Genomic DNA, 19314 nt, shown 5'->3' on the forward strand with positions numbered 1-19314 from the left:
TCTGGGTTTGCTCAATGCTGTCTGACATATGGTAAATATTCTAATTTCGATACACTGCGTTGTAACGCGTAAATAAAATTCATAATATTTCGTCTTGTTTTCCTTCCAAACACTCGTTTTTGCTTACTGTTTGTTTTGGAAAGGGTATTTAGTTCAGTCCCATAGTTATGTATATAGTGCTCACTTGTGTACTTTAGGTGACGCGGCCACCTTACAACACTATGTAACCATGCAAGAAGCACCCTATACATGTACACTTCGTTCAACACCGGCAATAATCTGCTGAGAATGATGTAACTTCACAGAATTTAAAATTTTGATCTGCTGTTGGTTCAAATGTGTTATATGGCTAAAAGACTTTTTTTTACCTATGCAAAGATAAGATGAGAGAGAGAAAAAGCTTACACGCGCAGGCAAACGACCTTCAACGTCAAGACAGAAATGAGCTCATGCTGTGTCTTTATGAGTAGTCTTTATGAATAGTTCGAAAGCCAATGACTAGGGAGTGAGCTAGATTTGGCCTGGTAGATCCCAAGATCATAGCAAACGGTAAAATAGAAGTAATCGACATCTTTAAGTCCTTAGCACGCCAAGTAAGCATTCATAATACGGCGCATATATACTGAGATCCCAATGACTTCATCTAGACAGAATAATAATAGCAAGACTAGAATACGAAATAACCAACTTACCTCTGATACAGCGGACAGCCCTACCAGGGAATAATTTGCCTAGAAGAAATGTATACCTTGCTCGGAAGAAAGTGCACCCAGAAAGAGTATAAAATAATGAGGTCAAAAACGATAAACTCAGTAAAAAAACAAATGTAAAAAGTCTGATAGCTTAGTTCTTCAGTGTCGTAAATGGTGCGTGGTTTTTCTTTTCTTTAAATCTTATGGTGTAGGTTGTGGCGGTGGTCTTTCGTGAGATGCTCCTGAAAAAAAAAAAAAAAAAAAAGCTGAAGGATCAGATTTTACTTGGTGGTAAACGACCATTGCCAATTTTTTTCTTCGTGACGTTTGTAAGGGTTAGTACTTCACATATATATTTTAAGGAGGCGCCATATGAAACCTGTTTGACACTCCTTCAATCAGCCGTATGACTTTCTTTCGCAAGACGTGAATACTATCGGTGTTAGCTTTAGTCGTATTCCCTCATACAAGACGACACTAGTGCGGATGCGAATGAACTATAGTGTAATATAGTTATTTTTTTAAACAATGTGGAAGCAATTGTAATATATAAACAATACCCGCAGATCTTGAAATGCTGGATCGGATGTAGTTGGTGCACAGGAACTAATCTAAATTCACTCGAAAAAGTGCCCAAAGAAATTTATGTGGTGTGACGCGTTAAATTTGTTGCCCCTCAAAAGTTATGTTATGTTATAGACAGTCACAAATACAGCAAATAAAAAAAGTGCAAGATAGAATTTTAAAGCAATTCTAAAGATGTTAACGTCTCGCAGGTAAGCATATACTCTTCTCCACAAGACATCCTACACCCACTGAAGAGAACTCTGTCATAATGAAAGGACATTCACACCCCCTACACAGTCCGCACTCTACCCGTTAACGTTGACAGAGGCCCAGGTTCTACAATTTGTAGAGAGTTAGAGGCTTACCTATCGCACACCCATGCCTTGTGGGAATGACCTGTGGCATCACCTTCCAAATTATCTTACTATCAGCGTTACGACCACACCACCTTCCCCTGGGAAGAGTAGACGAATCGCCCACGAATGTTCGAAAACACGTGACTGTCGCTTCTGGTGCGGCACAATGAATGTAGCTACGGGGAAAGGACCGTTAGGCCCATTCAAGAGGCCCGAAATGGGGCCTCAGGGCCCGAATTCCCAAAACTTTCTTATGCTAGAATTTTTCGTAAGAAAGAACTTCAGCCAATCCGCATGCAAGACATATTATTATCTAAGGCGGCCGGCCAATTGCAAAGAGTACTTACGTAAGAAAATCTTTGTGAATCTGGCCCCAGTTCGTAGAAACTAATTGATGTTACCTCCTTCAAAGCCACTATGCGAGGGAATATATTAGTGGGCAGGGCATCAATTGAAATCTTCAACCCCGTTAATAGGAATAACCCGGTCAATCGTAAGGGGTTAGTCGGGGACAAACAAAACTAGGACAAAAATATATGATTGAAGGGAGGCTTTTAAGGCTGTGGGAACCAGGAAAAGATTACCGCGATGATCAGCGAAAACGTTCACTACTGAAACAGCTTCTTTGTGGCATCTTAGCAGTAGACGTTGAAACCCCGTGCTTGCTTCGTTGTGGAAACGTGTTCATTAAAGCACGACGAAACTTTCTCAACTTTAGCGTTTCACAAATGCGATTTCACGGGATTACATTAAGGATGCAACAAGTCACTATTCGTCCTCTATTATTCTTTTTTTAATTATAACGGCTTGATAGTGTGCATATACACGTTTCACTTGGTGCATCCGCCAGTATGCGCCAAGAGTGCTCCCAACAAAAACTTTCAGACAAAACGTACCGTTTAATAAGACTGTGGTCTGACTTGAGGCCGATAAGAAAAAAAAGGTTAAACTGATTTCTTTCAACTTATTCGTTATCAACCAAAGCTGAGTTTATCATTACAAAATGAAAAGAAAGACACCTTATTGTTAAGTATTCCGTTAATATGGGAGACAATGTTTCTGAGCTACATAATGTAATGCTACTTCTGTGTTGGCGACGTATTGCTGATGAAACAACTAAAGCAGTGAGTACATGCTATTTTATTGCTCCGTGTGCATGTACCGAAGAGCTTTTCGGTGATATTGCCACCTAGCGTTTTGGGGAGAAAGCGCACGGAGAAGACGGGAAAGTAGAGGATCCGACTGAACGGTTCTGAGCCAGGCCAAAACCACCTTGTCATCTTGTTCACCTTGCCGTCCAACCGCGTGACAATATTTTAAAGAGAAAAGTAACATCCTTCAAGCTGCCCGGAAGTAGCAGCACGTCCGTACGTTGATACGTTATCTCAATAAAATTGGCATTAGTACAAAGAAGAAAACGCACATAAATTTCAAGAAGCGACTTTTATATTGCCCTATTTTTTTTTCTCTAGTGCGTGCCAACGACAATAAAACTGTGTAGCTGATTCTTTCCTGACGTTTTACTCCGAAGGAAGATGAAGAGGAAAGTCACTTTTACTAGGATATATTTAGAAATATTGCTTGCGAAAGCTTTGCCATAGGAAACCATAAGCGAAATACTAGGTTTAAAATGTGTATGAAGAAACTTACAACAGGGAAGAGTTTGACGGCAAAAATTGCATGTGCTCGCGTCGCATGAATCTATTCCGGAGTATTTGAAACGCCACGAGGCTCCTGTCACTCGAATCCAGGAAGGCATTGTCTCTGCCATGAGTGCCAACAAAGAGACCGAATCTCGTCGCCTCACATCCCACGCACGCTCCAGCGGCTCGGCACGAAAACCAGTACGCCGGAGAGATAGCAAGCGGCCTTGGGGCCCGCCCCAAGGTCCCGTAACCTGCGCCGAGGCGCACCTATATTCACGTGTACGCGACGACATATGACATGCTCGAATGTGTTGTCGCGCTCCTACTGTCGCATGTCGTCATGCGTTTAAAGCGAGCCGCCACAGCGTACTTCGCTCCGTCCGCGGCGCTCGAAGGGCGCTTGTTTGACTTCGAGCGAGCGCCAGACAAAACAGACGTGCAGGCATTTTTATGCGCTGCGAGACGTGCTTGTGTCAGGTTCCTCGGAGCGCACACGTTGCATGAACGCAGCTGACTTCGATCTGCTCTCTCCCGCGCAAAGGAGCGCGACCTTCCTGCTTGTTCAATTCGCGCAAGGGATGCAAGTGACGCGCATCTACTGAGAGGGAAGTGACCGAAGTCGCTTTGCAACACACACACACACACACACACACACACACACACACACACACACACACACACACACACACACACACACACACACACACACACACACACACACACACACACACACACACACACACACACAACACACACACAACACACACACACACACACACACACACACACACACACACATATATATATATATATATATATATATATATATATATATATCTTCGGCGTGTTTTGTTTTTGTTGTAGGCATGGCCCAGCTCGTATGCGTGGTATGTGCGAGTTTATACCGCAGTGCTGGAGCTTTTTCTATGGGCTTTCTGGTTCACAGCTCTTTGTTCCCACGCGTTGTATGCGGCATTTGTCGGGTTATTCGCACCCGACTCATACATTGAAGCTCCCTCCAGCACTAAACGCTAAATTTATGGCCATCTAAGTGCAGTTCCGGGCTTCCTGGACTTTCTTCAATTTATATACTTAGCGACTCGTATTATGCAGTGCATTTAATATTAACGTTAGTCTCAACCCCATTAGAGGTCCACTTATGCAGGCATTCTTCTCAGTGTCTCTCACCGTGTTGTTGCTGCTTAGATTGGGCAAAGGCAAACGCCTAATGGCCTTGACGAGCGGGAGTGGCGCATATTGTTTCAGCCTCAATGTATCTTTCAAAAGCGTTATCAAGCCGCGCTACGGCTTTTGGCGGTGGTGGAGGCTTCGTTTTTTTTTCTTTCTCTTCTTTCTTTTTCTTCTCTGCAGTCTCAATGCGGAGGAAGTTCGCCATTGTTTTCACGCACATACCTGCATGAACTCTACATGTGGCCTGTAGAGCTGTCTTCCCCGTTGCTTATGCCACTGTGTGTACGAAGCAGAGCAACATATTCAAAATTTTTATTTCTATGTATTAGTAAAGCTATTGACAGAGTGGCATAATATTAAGACATATAAGGATGGCGTAAATAACTTTGTGCACAAAAGCGACCAACGGGACGGAAACACAAGAATGTAGAGCAATTAAGCAACTGTTTTTTTTTTTTCACAGAACCAAGATCACCTGGCACGTCAGTCTTTCAGTTCGTGATGATAACAGCTTGAGCTAGCTAACGAATGGTTAAATGGGAGATGCAGCAGCATGCCCTGACCAAGTGTCTAACGGATGAAACAAAATAGCAAACACCTCGTGCTTGTCCTGTGTTCGGGGCCGCCGAAGTTACAAAGCGTACAATAACGTGTTGTTGATAATAAAAGATGGAAGGATAAAAAATCAAAGCGATTTTTGTTGCGCAGATAGTGTGCAAAGATAGGCGAGAAATAGGAGAGGCCCGTGCAGGCGCAGGTAGTACACGTCTTAACCGAACATTGGCCGTAAGGGTCAAAATGGTGGGAAGGGGGGGGGGGGGGGTGGAGACTGCTCATATAGAGTAAGGCAACGCATAATCAGTGGTAAACCTAAGTGACGCTAGAAAGCTTCTCGCCTTGATCAAAGACGGGAGCGATACGAAAATATGATAATCAATTTTCGCGCACAATTTATGCGCGAATCTTCTCCTTGCAGAACCAAACTTCAGGAACATCTTCAGCGAAGAAAGTTTACAAAACGGCGGAACACATATTGCCTGCATGCATGCCCTGCGTACCGCGACGAGCGATCTTGTCTTTAGTGCCAAATGAACACGATTTGTCACGCTCCGCTAACGTTATGTGGAATCTTAGGTCCTATGCCCTGTCCTTCAAATCAGGAGCGGGCCTCGTATTCATTGTTCACATGTCCTTCAGAAACTGGCCATCTATGAAAAACTTATCCAAGCTTGACTTCATAAAGTAGAAAGGTCTGGATTTATCGCCATCGTCTCACGTGTAAATATCTTTATCCTATGTACTCGCACATTTCCTTTTTGCCGCTCTCCTTTATGGGACCTTCCATTCCCCTTCCCTCTATAGAGAGTAACACGCCTCCCCCCCCGAAAAAAAATCACGTTTTTCTTTATATTACGGTCATATACACACAGTAGAACTTATCGCTGATCAATCTACTGAGCGTGCTTTATTAGTTTTCTGTATGAACTTAAGATTATTATTGTTTCACATTTTGTTGAACCAGGAGGTAGAGGAGAAGGAGTGGTACAAACAGTGCTTCATCTCCTTTACATGTGTTGGCCTGGCCTTTAAAACAACCACTGGCAATTTTTTCACTCAAACCGCTCAAATTTATGAGAAGCTGGGTGGTCAGCGAATGTATGTGGAATGTAGTACGTACGCCGCGGCTGTGCACTATTAAAAACAGCAACAATGAAATAGACGGTTAAGTGCCACGAAGGCAACGGCGTTCGACCCAGCGCAAGTTGGAAGACTACCCTTCGAACCGGGATCGCGGAATATTTATATGCAACCACCTCTTTTTCGTTGATAACACGCGCTCAGCACTGGCGTTCTTATATTGATCGCTGAACTGTTGTCTCACAAGTTGACTGTACAAGAAAATTCACAAACGAGATGAAAAATCGCACAAGAAAGGCCCCTTTGAGTATAATCGATGTTGCTAAGAGTGGCGGTAAATTCCCTGACACGAGCACAGTATTCCGCGGCAGACGAATCATAAGTATACTCGGTGTTCACAAGTGGGCTTCCTGCCGCGGGAGGACCGGAATGACTTACCACGGAATGACCGGAACTCAGAATAATCGATGGGGCGCTGACGCAGTTAGCACCCGCACCAGCATTTTCCAGATAGCCAATTTCTCTCACGCTCAAAAGAGGAATTGCCTATCCGGAAAATGCTGGTTTGCACGTGCAATGATTTGTGCGCTGTATTCGTTTTGTCGATATAAGTACCATGCCCTTCTGAAATAAAATCAATTGATAGTTAGCGCACGTCCTGTCGCCTTTCTTGTCCGTGTCAATTCAGTGCTATGACCTCGATTACTGCAATGAACTAGCTAGCCCAAAAATCCGTACTCTTGAATAGTCAGGTCTCATGATCTCATTCCATTATCTTGGAAATGTGCAGTGGGTTCAGATAACCTGTAGAGTCAATTGGGAACGAGAAAGTTAGCTACGCGTTCTTTCAAAAAGCGTCAACGAAAAAAAAAATTCACCAGGGAGAAACCGAGAGAAAAGGAGAGCTGCTCTCCATCACTAGGTGAGAGATGAGAGAAATCTGCATGTCTATTTTAAACCAGAGCGGACGCTTTGGCTCCCAGCAGCAGCAGCAGCAGCAGCAGCAACGACGGCAGGGGCGGTGGCAGTGCAAGGGGAGAAGCCTGCATTCCTTGGAGACACCTATGCAGGAGCGCGCGGGAAGTCCGGGTCTCGCTCTTCCGGGGCCTCGTCCCGAGCCCAGGGGAAACCAGAGAAGAGCGACCGCATTCCGGCGGCTATTCGCGGGAATGGCCCACAATCGGCCCGCGCCTCACTCAGCGCGCTACACGCCGGCGCGACAAAGCGAGCGAGCGGCGGCCCCCGGAAGACCTCGCCCCGTTCTTCACGCTGGTGGCATTGCACCCAGGAGGCCGCGTGCGCAACGCTGACTCCACCTGGGTGACACGATGCAAGGAGGAAAGCTTGCTCCCGAATTTCGGCGCACGCTGTATCCAATCATGAAGCGGATATTCTACACAATGAGCTAGTGGATCGACAAATACGCAGTGTATTATTATGCAGGACGCCCCAGCTAACATACAGCAAGTTTAATCATGCCCGTCGCGGTAACCCAGTGGCTATGGAGCAGCGCTGCTGAGTTCGAGGTCGTGGGTTCGATCCTGGCTGCGGCATTCCGATGGGGGCGAAATGCAACAACGCTCGTGTACCGTGCATCGGGTGCAAGTTTAAAAAACTCCAGGTGGTCAAAATTGATTCAGGTGCCTCCCACCATGGCGTGCCTCATAATGAGATTGTGGATTTGGCACGTAATACTCCAGAGTTTAATTTGTTTTTAAAGGGACACTCAATGCAATTTTTTCATTAAGTTATGGGGTTTTACGTGCCAAAGCCACGATTTGATTATGAGGCACGCCGTAGTGGGGGGACTCCGGAAAATTTCGACCACTTGGGGTTCTTTAACGTGCACCTAAATCTAAGTACACGGGTGTTTTCGCATTTCGCCCCCATTGAAATGCGGCCGCCGTGGCCGGGATACTAAATGCAAATATTAAGTCAAGCTAAAGTGATAGATTAGGGCTCGACAATCTCTAAGGCGCCAATATTATCGCGAACAGAGCCGTACTAATCGATGCAGGACACGATTAGAGACTCCCCCGGAACATTCAAGCATTTCCCTGATGACGAAGGTATTCCTCGTATACATTCTGTCACTAGCACTCGACCACTCGTTATAAAAACATCATTGTATTGCATTATAAGACGGAAGAAAATGCTACTTGTCCAGTTCTATTTCATTTTTAACAAAAAGGGCTCATTGACATTACCCTTGACAACGACGCGGGCGGTCGAAAGGTTTCGTTGTCGTTCGACTCTGCGCCGCCCACGCTTTCGCGTTTCAGTAATTTCGTTATCGCGTAGTGCTGCGCTGGTTTTGCTGGCTCGCGAAACTCGCACAAACTGCAAGTAGCAGAGTATTCCACTTCCATGTGATGTCGTGGGATGCCCGAACGGTCTACGCCACTTGATCAAAAGCAGCTCTGTCCACCGCTCTGTCTTGGCTTGGTTTCTCCAAAGCCGCGCGTTTGCGTTTTGTGCAAAAAACCGTACCGCCGTCTCTCAGGCGCCGTTTTACTCACCGACGGCAGCAAAGGGCGGTGATGGCGTATGCAACGTCACCCTTCTCCTCCGGTTGGTTGGCGGGAGATTTGAATGACGATAAAGGCATTCGGACCCTTCAGATGTAATTTTCTCGTAAACTAAGTCTTTTCTTGGCACGAAACAAGCATTGCGAGGTTTCTGGAATGGTATTTAAACAGTCCACGCCAACTTAGTATTTGCCTCAAGTGTCCCTTCAAGTTTTGAAGCAAGAGCGTACTGTTCATGAGGATGAAAGCGACCCTGTGTTAGCATCCATGAGGATGAGGCGCCCGTATTTTCCGTCTTCTGCCTAATTGGTTCATTAGTAAGCTCCAATTAGCTAATTTTCAGGGTGCTCATGTTTCAATGCGATAACTTTTGATAACGTTTCAAGTAAATATACATTCGCTTAAGTAACGCTGCCCTCTGTGCACCCCTACTAGGCCGGGATAATTTAACGATTCTCCCTGCCCACGATATCACTGGGATCGGCCGGCCTTATTTCGTGGATCATGGATTCATAGATTCGGGCGAAATGAATCCGTACAGTAAACCAGCCCTGTTTTCGCGCTCAAGACGCACTACCTCGCTTCAGCTGCTCAGCACCGCTACTCTAAAAAAAGAAAAAAAAAATATTTAAAAGCGGCGAATAGGTACCACGCGCGAGCCGACACGGCCGAGCACCCCATAAATGGGACATGTCGCCCTTTTCTCAGGCGAGACGGTAGCTATATTCGTGCCAGTGGTTGGATTTGCTTGAAGGAGAACATTGAGAGCACGCGCCGCGTTATTACTGATAGTGCGGCTATCGCCGATTGCTTATCGCCCTCACACAATGTCGCATTCAGCTGACCCGGACTGGACACAATACCGTTCGCTGGTGCAACCTTAGCGGTCACATGAGGATAAACACCTTGTAACATCTGCATTGTCGCAAAGCCAGGCCTAGAACGGGCTTATAAGAAGTTCATTCGTGGTTTGTTTCAGTGAAGCGGTGCAACAAGCGCAAGTGTGGTGTGGCGTGTACTCTTTTCAGTTATATTTTGACGTGAAACTGTCTTTAAAATCGGTCAGAGGGGGTCGCTTGCTAAAACCGTATGTAAGAAAAATCTTGAATACTGCTATCGCTTATATCGTTGCAGCCATACTCACCATGCTCCTTAATTTGGTATTGTTGTGTAGAGGAAAGAATCCATTATTCGATCATACGTATGTTGCGTGCACAGATGGCGCCATGCATGACGAAATCGGAGCTATAAATTTAGCCTCGCGCGCGGGGTTCAGAGAGGCGTAGCTCGGCAGTACGCTTGACCATCCAAGCATGAATAGTCGCGTTTGAGAGAGCGAATCTGCCATAGCAGGTATAAGTTATCAAACTCAAACTGGTGCTCATAAGGAGTTATAAGACCATACAAGTGTGCAATTTCTTGAAGAAATTTCACGCTTGCTCGGCTACAGATTACTGCGTTCGACACGCAGGTTTCAGAAATGGTGTTAAGAGTCTCGGACAGCAAGACAGAGAGATAACCAACCCCTTTGACCACGATTGATCGTGTCCGTCTCCATAGGGATCACAACCACATGAGCGTAAGGCAAGCGCAGGAGCCCAAACCATCAACGAGTTGGGCGGTCTCGAGCGCTGCAAGGTATTACCGGGTGCCACCAGCAGGGGAGCTCATTTCTTTACCCTAGTGCACAAACAGCCTCAAAACAAACGGGCCCAGTAGGAATAGGGCGCGATGGCAAAATTAGACGGTAGGACACCCACTAACTTTATCATAAGTTAAGCATGTAAGCTTTCTCGCGTGGGAATAAACGTAACTTGTGTCTTTGGCTAAGTCCATTTCTCTACCCCCTAGTGCCCATATACACACTCTGCAGCACGCACAAGACATTTCACGTACTCCAGTGCGGCTTCGTTCCTGGTACAGCCTTCCCGATTTTTTTTTTTGTCAGAATTTTCATTAGGCACAGAAAAAGAATAGTATGCAGATCCCAGCACACAAATTGGAGTTCTCTGTTAAGCGAAGCATTCGTTATAGGTTATTTAAACGCTATAAAACTGTTCATCTTCTGGAACGCGTTTTGCAGCATAGCCATCGCGTGCCTGGCTGGCAGATCAACAAGACGCGGAAACCTCCCACCACGCGACCCACGTGATCAGCCACGTGACCACGGATTACACTGTCTCCGTGATCGCTGCACTTTTCATCCCGCCGTCTCCGGGATCAGCCTAGTTTATTATTGCAATATTTCCAGGACCGGCCCAACTTATTCGGCAAGAAGCTGACAGAACACACTCGCCAAAACACGGGAAAGAAGGCTTAGAAAGATTCTCTTTAAGAATGGAATTATGCGCTGGAAGGCGTATATATCCGTTGCAATGAGGATACTTGGGTACCATTTGTTATTTCACTGCGTAATTACGTTGAGAACCGAATGAGCAACCGGCACATTTGTTAGGGTATAGTATGCAGATAGGTCTACACATAATGTGATTCGTTACATGAGTACTGTGGTGTGTATGAGCTATTCGCTAAGGCAGCAGCAGCAGCAGCCATTGTCAATAAAGAAACAGAATACTGCCTTCAAATATGGGTTGTAAAATATATACCTCATGAGCTAGCCAATAGCTCATAACTTATAACGACGAATTACACAAGACGCAAAAATTAATATTCTGGGGGTTTCTTCCCGTGCCTCCGGACAATCTGTAAGCGCCTGCCTTTCTTCTTGCATGTGCGAGGACACTTAGCAGAGTATTCAGAAAGTGGTGTCGAATTCCAAACGGCGCTCTGAGTAGCACGTAGGAGCTTGAAGCTGTATTTTCTGACAATTCTTTTGCTTTATTTAAATTCTTTCGTTATAATCCGTCGCGTCGCGTGGTTGAGGTGCGCCGACGTTCGAGCCAATGGCAAAGGCCGAGAAGAACTGAAAAAGGAAATCGTTACAAAACTGATGTAGGCTGGATTGTATCGGGGATTCACTCTGATTATTCATGACAGGTCGCAGTTATAGCGCGTCGCTAGGAGTGTGAGGCATGCGATAGGCTTTCATTTACTCGCCAACGAAGCTGTCAACTTCGGTTCATTGGAGGCGTTACCCATGCATGGAGCAATTAGTCGAGAAACCACCCTCTTTTATTTTTGTGGTAGAAGTAAGGACCTTCTTTATTTTTACCGAAAAATGACCTCAGGGTCAATGAAGGAGCGGGAAAAAAATCAGTGGGGAGTTAGCGGCAAAATGCGAGGGAAATGAGGTATCATTGCGTCACACCTCTTCGAGGTGCCGAATCTATATATGATTTAAACCCGTCCTGCCTCTTCGAGGAGCAAAGTTGAACTGATGGTGGTCGGGAGCTGTCAGTTGCAATATATATATATATATATATATATATATATATATATATACCGATACATACACACTTTTCTAAGCTCTCCCATCCCCTCTCTACCTCTACGGCATGACCAGCATTTCACACTTCACACACACACACACGTTTTGCACTTCGACAGTCCTAATGCTAACGCATTAAAATTACCGCAAGTCTTCTCTGGGGGTTCAAATTGCCCGTTCGGATGATGTATAGGACGAACGTGTGCGATACGAAGGACCATTTACCTGTTTTTTGCTAAAAATTTCATCTTGAGAGCTCAACCCGACTCGGGAAGCGTTGCGACGCCGAGTAATGGTGGCTGCCGGTCGATTCCGCAGCTGGTGTAGTATAATCACCGGCACTATTAATCCTGGCAGCAGAGATGTAGCGCGGGTCGGTAATTTAGTTGGTCAAGGCTGCTTCGATGTTTCCAGCTGAGCGAGGTGTGATGCGTTATTGCGACACCCAAAAATAAGACTTAGCAAAATCATGCCTTCTTTCTTGGTCAAGGCACGAGGGATGACCACAGAGCACGGGGTGATTAAATCACGCGTCCGTCAATGAAGGCAATTTTTGATGGGTTAATTGCGCAGTGTGATATCGCCACTGACGGTGGAACACGGGGCAGCCACGGTGTCTAGGGATTGGTGGTTTGGCGAATTCGTTTACAGATATGGCCGCGTTTAAAGGGTCCCATTCAACGGTGACCTTGTGCCGATGCGTCCGGTTGAGTCGGTGAAATTGTTATGCTATTCGGAGCCGGGAATAGACACGGTTCAGTTTGATGAGCGTTTTTGTCGAATTGGTTCTAAGGGCTAGTGGCTCACTTCTACAGATTCAATCTGAATGACTTTCATAGTGTCTCAAAAGGCCATGGCCTCCCAAGGTTTTGGCGAGTCGTTTTCTAACTTCGAATAAACCCTGGTGCCCTTCGTCATGTATAGGGCAGTAATTAGAAATCTGGGTGTTTCCGTTCTAAGCATTTTCATATTGAAAAACATTATTAAATGTGAAGTAATTGAAGCAGAACCTCCCTGAAGATAAGGAAGAAGACGACCGATACTGGGGGTGGGGGCACAGAAGAGAAAGACCATTGAAATGGCGGACTAAACAGACCGTCTCATTCTTATTTCCTTACATTAAACTTTATATTCTGATTCTGATTTTGAATGACTCGTTTTCGTGACTAGTATTCACTAGTAGCACTGGTGACTATACTCAAGCACCTCGGAGCAGCCGCTGCCTTTTAATTGCATCAAATGACCGAAATCTGGAGGTGCAATGACGTAGGTGTGACGATGTGATGAAAACAAAGAGAACGCTCGTTACTGAAAAGTTCAGACTCCACATCGCTAACCCAGTGACCATGGCGTCGCGCTGCTGAGCTCGAGATGGCAGGTTCAATACCGGCCACAGTGGGCGCGTTTCGGTGGAGTAGAAATGCAAAAGAGCTCGTGTAGGTAGATTAAGGTACTTGTTAAGGAACCCCATGTGGTCAAAATTAATCCGGAGTCCCCCTCTACGACATGCCTCACAATAAGAACATTTATTTGTCACGAAAAATTCCTGAATTTATATGGAGCTGAAACTCGGAGAGTAAACAAGAAGTTTGAGAGTAAGCCAACGGCCGCGCAGTCGGAAATAAAACAAAAAACGACAGGTGTAATGTTCAGGACCTATAGGAAGACGACAGTAAGAGAGCAATTTGAGTGCAAGAATGGATGTCCCATGCAATGTATACAGGGCTATATGCGGACCTAATTTACTCCCTTTGGCTAACTCTGCTCTAGATTTCCCGAACCTGTGACGTGCAGTCTAAGGCGACAGATTAATAGGTGTATGATAAGATTATGCATTTTGCAGGTGTAGAATGGAGTTTATGAGAGTAGATATTTGGCCGAGTTGGTACATATACATGATGGAAATAAACAGCGCAACTTTTACGCAGACTTTAGACAAAGTATACACACACAAGCGCTTATGAGTGTCTCCTTTGACTACAGTCTGCGTAAAAGTTGCGCTTTTTATTTCCATCATATAGAATGGGGTTGGTTGGCGCAGAACACGGGTACCTAGAGATCACTGTGCGAGACCTATGTCTTCCGGTATACTTATACTGGTTAATGATGATGGTGATAATGATGAATAGAGAGAGAAGGGAGGAAGGAAAGGCAGAGAGGTTAACCAGACTTTATCCAGTTTGCTACCCTACACGTGAGGAGGGGGATCGGCGAGTGAAAGAAAGAGAGAAAAGACACGTGTCTTGATCGCACTTTTACATGCACTAAGCCCGATGCAGCATATCTAAAGTCGGGCACTCAAGCCTGTCGCCTTCAGGTACTGTAGAAGAGCTCGAATGGCTTTCTGGGCTGATGAGCTGTGAGGCCAGGCTCCCAAGACCTTTGCGTCTGTAAATGACCTATCGTCCCGTCTAAAGGCACACTGGAGAGACTGGCGTTGTTTACCGAAACGATAACAATAACACAGAAGATGATCGATGGTCTCTTCAAACTTGCACTTAACGCACATGAATGAGTCCGCCATTCCAATGCGATAGTTGTAGGAGCTATTGAAGGCGACCACTACACACAGCCGACACAACAGTTTTGCGTCACGTCGTGAAAGGTTGGTTGGTAGTTGCAGTTTCTGTGATGGGTCGAGGCTGTATAATCGACGGTTAGAGTTCTGCGAAGTATTCCAGTAATTCAACTTGATGGTACGATTGAGATTGCGAAGCTCGCTTGCGGCGTCTACTCTCGATAAAGGTGCAGCCTGGGCACGTGGGGCAGCGTCATCGGCGAAGCGATTACCAACGACCACAATGTTCCGGCAGCCACTGAAAGATTATGCCATGTGCTCGTTCAGAAACGCAATGGCAAATTTCGTTAAATTTGGGCACCAGTTGGTCGCAATTTCCATGTCGCAAACTTCACCTGCTTTGGAGGGCTGCTTTCTAGTCTCAAGATATTGCTCATTTGCTAGGCGGTTCTTTTTCAATGTATTCCACAGCAGCGCGAAGAGCGGCATGCTCGGAACCTGTAGATGTCGTGAGGTGGGATGTCTTAAACTTGGTGACGACCGATCGAGATGGTTTAACAATGGCGCCCGTCGAACTTTTCGAGACCGAACCATCCGTGTAAACACGGTTTTGGTTAGCGTACGAACTATGCAAAAGCTCCAATGTGATCTGCTTCAGAGCCGTGGAGGTCAGGCTAGCCTTCTTCGCAATTCCTGGAACAGCAACTCACCACAGAGGGGATGGCGTTCTTGTTGCGGGCGAGTATCTCAATGACAAAGAGTGTTGGTTAACCGCAACTATCTCGAAAACGCTGCCTTGGGTCTCTTATCAGGCAAGCGAGTGAGATGGGGGTCAGGAACTCTGGATATGGTGTTTTTATATGGGGGATATGGTGTTTTTTATATGGGGGTCAGGAACTCAGGTGTTTTTCTTGTTGCACATACGTCACGAGGTCGACGACGTTGTCAACAGAGAAGAGGCCTCTTCTAAATCCAGCCACGGCCTCGGGGTATATGTTGTGGCGCTCAAGATACCACTCGAGGCATGTGAGAATCATTCTTTCCATCACAGTCCCAACGCAGCTAGACAGTGAAATGGGTCGGTAGGATGCTCAAGTGACGACTTTCCAGGCTTCAGGAGTGGTGTCAAACGGCTGGACTTCCACCGTTGAGGAACGGCGCCATCATTCCATGACTGGTTGAACATTTCAGGTAATGAAGAATCACAGCGTTATTAGTGAAGCACCTGATTGACTACAACTTCGCAGATCGTTTCGAACTTCGAAGTCAGTCAAAAAGGGGAGCATGCCCCGGATAGTGTTTCACTGAATGGAGATAGAGGTGCACTGCTCTCGCTTCACCGCTCGCGTGGCGACTGTCGCAACGTATTCAATTTATAGCGCAGAACTCGGACAATGCACAAACTGTGTTTATCGCGTCCATCTTTGCTCACCGCAGTGACACTCGAGCAGCTATACGGCCGTGAATGGCAAGGATGTGTCCCGTAGCTGTTTGAGAGAGGGGGCCCACGTGGACCTGAACACGTAAAGGGTGAAAGAAAGAGAGAAAGCCAAGCGGAATGAGGTAACCCGGTGGAAAGTCGTTTCGCAGTGGGACGCCTCGGCATTCAGGAAACCCAATCGCTGCGTTGCGTGCAGCCTAGGCTGATATTCATGCGTCTCCACGGTTTCCAGTTGCAACTACGAAAGAAGACTGCTCCGGGCTCTTCACACCTTCCGGCGTTCATATGACAATCGCGGCAGCAGCAATCCGGTTCAATATGTTCTCATATAACACCGTGACACTTCAGGACGGTTCTGTGCGTAATGCTTTCATTCTGTAGAAAATGCGGCTACTGCGATGGTATTTTGCAACGGTTCTCTTTCTGTTCTATTCCTTTTCCCTTTCGTTACTGGATCGTGTGAAGCCATGCAGCTGCTGCCTCCAGGATCGCCCACACCGCGCGACGGATTGTAAGATATGAGTAAAATCAGCGGAAAACAATCCTTACAACTTACTGCAAAGCTGCACTTGACAATCCTGGCTGTGCATTCTGACGTGATGTTGCGCACAAAGAAAGCGCTGCGAAAAGAGCGTCTGTACCGTGATCAGTTGCACTGCACGTGGTGGTGACACAGCGAGAGCATTAAATTTCTTTTTTTTTTTGTTGCCATGATATAATAGAAGAGGTTAGGTGGGTACCGGCTACTCCTTGTCCCCTAGAAAAGAAAAATATGGTCACCTAGTTTCTTCTTCTCGCACTCAGCTTGGACGTGACAATCCCAAGGTCAGTTTCGCTCTCGCCTTGCGAGGCGTATGTATACATAGTAGCGTAACATGACAAAAGGATCACTTATGGTTCAGAGCTGCCGATCAACCGTTCCCATTATATGTATGCGTTCGACAAGAATGGCGGCTACTGCATGACATCTGCTCCCAATATGGCAACTTGACGAACTAAACATTCAGCGCAAAAAAAGACAGCGACACGAATAATAACACAGCAATGCCACCCCATTTCCGATTTCACACAAATAAATCGACAATAAATAAGCATCACGTGTGCTGTCCCCCCCCCCCCCCTTTTAAATCATATGTAATTAAAGGAATGGTTGGCGCTTTTATTGGCGCCGCCCACTCCTCTTCGCAGGGCAAGCAAGAATAAAACCACAAAAAGACTGAAAAACACTGAAGACCGTCAAATATCATAAACATTTGCGTAGTATACCCACACGAGTTGGCACTGTCGTTCTTCGTGTCCTTGTCTTGTCTTGTGTGCGTGAATCCGTATTCCATGATGGACCAGCCTAGCCCACTCCAAGGTTCTGCAGCAGCAACTTGGCACTTGTCACAACTTAAGGTACCGCAATAGTTTGGGAAAACGAAGACCAGAGAAAGGAAAGAACAAAGAATATATATATATATATATATATATATATATATATATATATATATATACAGGGTGTTTCAGCGAACACTTTCAAAATTTATTTAAGGTTGCCTGTGGCAGATAGCCCAATTCTAGTTAATGAGCTGGTCTACTCGTAGAGGCGGACATCACTTGCACAAAAAATTGAAATGCATAATCAACTAATTAACAAATATTCACTAATTAAGTTGTTAAATAATTACCTGATGGCCCATATTGCAATTTACAAATTGTAGCCATGGAGTTCGCGAGGCTGATTCACTAAGAATTAATTCTCAGGATGACACCAGTTTCGAGATATTAATTCCCGAACTTTGCGGAGAAATGCATTGGCGTTCCAGTTAATTTTTGGCTTCAATGCATGAAGTGACGTTTTGTTAAGAACCTAACTGGAACGCCAATGCATTTCTTCGCAAAGTTCTGGAATTAATATCTCGAAACTGTTGTCATCCCGAGAATTCGTTCCAAGTGGATCCGCCTTGCGAACTCCACGGCTACAATTTGTAAATTGCAATATGGGCCATCAGGCAATTAGTTAAAAACTTTATTAGTGAATTTTTGTTAATTATTTGATTATGCGTTTCAATTTTTTGGGCAAGTAATGTCCGCCTCGTCGAGTAGACCAGCTCATCAACTAGAATTGTGCTATCTGCCACAGGCAACCTTTAAGAATGTTTGAAAGTGTTCGCTGAAACACCCTGTATATATATATATATATATATATTGATAGAACGTTGGAAGGTTGTGCATGGTACCCGAGTGTCACTCTTTCTGCACTATGGCTTGTCTTGAGTTTTCCGGCTTACGTATCCTTAAAATCAAATCCAGAGCCTTACCACCACGTAAAATTAGTAGAGCCACCTGATATGTTTGGTATGAACTTCTCCCATTTCTCACCGCAGCCATGGCCTAGTGGGAGAGCGGTCGCCGCAGCTGCGGAAGGTCGTGAGTTCGATTCCCACCGCCGTCAACCACCCACTAGTTCGTTCAGAATGGGCACAAGCGTACCCCAACCTCTGCTTTCTTCAGGGGCGATACGTTTGGAAAAGGAGCCCGCGCCCTGAAATCCCATCAGAACGCTCGTGAGCCCGCAAATAAATAAAATAAAAAAAGGAAAAAAAGAAAAGAATAGTTTGGCTGTCCCATGCACCCACCTTCCTAATAGGTGGGTGTCCTTCCAACCATCTGGAACTCAGGTTGATGGACAGTACACGTAGTTGTACTCTAAGAATGATCTAGAAGAGTAACCATTTCTGAGCATGCTCTCAGCTGGCATGCGTATAAGTCACCAGGCGCTGCAACTCACAGGTTTTGACAGTGCTTATTAACGATGCGGAAATTCACACCAATTCGACACTCCCTCTTTCGATCAGCATTATTCCTTCAAAACAAGGCTGAATGTAGTTGTGACGCGGGCAAAGGAAAGTAAGAATGAAAAAAGAACAATTAAAGAGATAATTTACTGACGATCGAGAAACTAAAAACCTTGGCGAATGCTTATCAAAAAAGCACATTTTATAATACAAAGACTTTAAAGCAAAGGAAACAAACAAAAGTATAATGCCGGTTTCAAGGACAATCTATTGGGAATTCATATAATTCAAAGTGTGAATGTAGCACGCGAAATCATTTTCATTTAGCTCTCACTGCGCAATCTTTTCCCTCTGTAAGTTTATCACTACACTAATTCACGCCCCAGTGTTCCTAAGAAACCGCAGCTTAGACCGGACACTGATGTCTTATTTTAAACGACAGGAAAATTTGTTCGCGAACGCTACGTTCAAACGAAATTGATTGTGTACACCATGCAAGACGTGAATTGCCGACAACACAGCAACCGCGAACGGCTAAGTCTACTTAGCCATTGTTACCACCCATTCGT

At 45.5% G+C, this 19314-nt stretch overlaps 1 long non-coding RNA gene across 1 annotated transcript; it reads right to left on the bottom strand.

Annotated features, from left to right (window-relative positions):
• Positions 1-674: 674 nt before the first annotated feature.
• On the bottom strand, positions 675-19058 carry LOC125941633 (uncharacterized). Its single transcript, XR_007464509.1, has 3 exons — positions 18587-19058; positions 17236-17328; positions 675-934 (listed from the first exon to the last, which is right to left on the bottom strand). It is a non-coding gene; the product is annotated as an uncharacterized LOC125941633 (long non-coding RNA).
• Between the last annotated feature and the right edge of the window lie 256 nt (positions 19059-19314).

The sequence above is a fragment of the Dermacentor silvarum genome, chromosome 1 (assembly GCF_013339745.2).
Source record: "Dermacentor silvarum isolate Dsil-2018 chromosome 1, BIME_Dsil_1.4, whole genome shotgun sequence".
Taxonomy (NCBI): Eukaryota; Metazoa; Arthropoda; class Arachnida; order Ixodida; family Ixodidae; genus Dermacentor; species Dermacentor silvarum.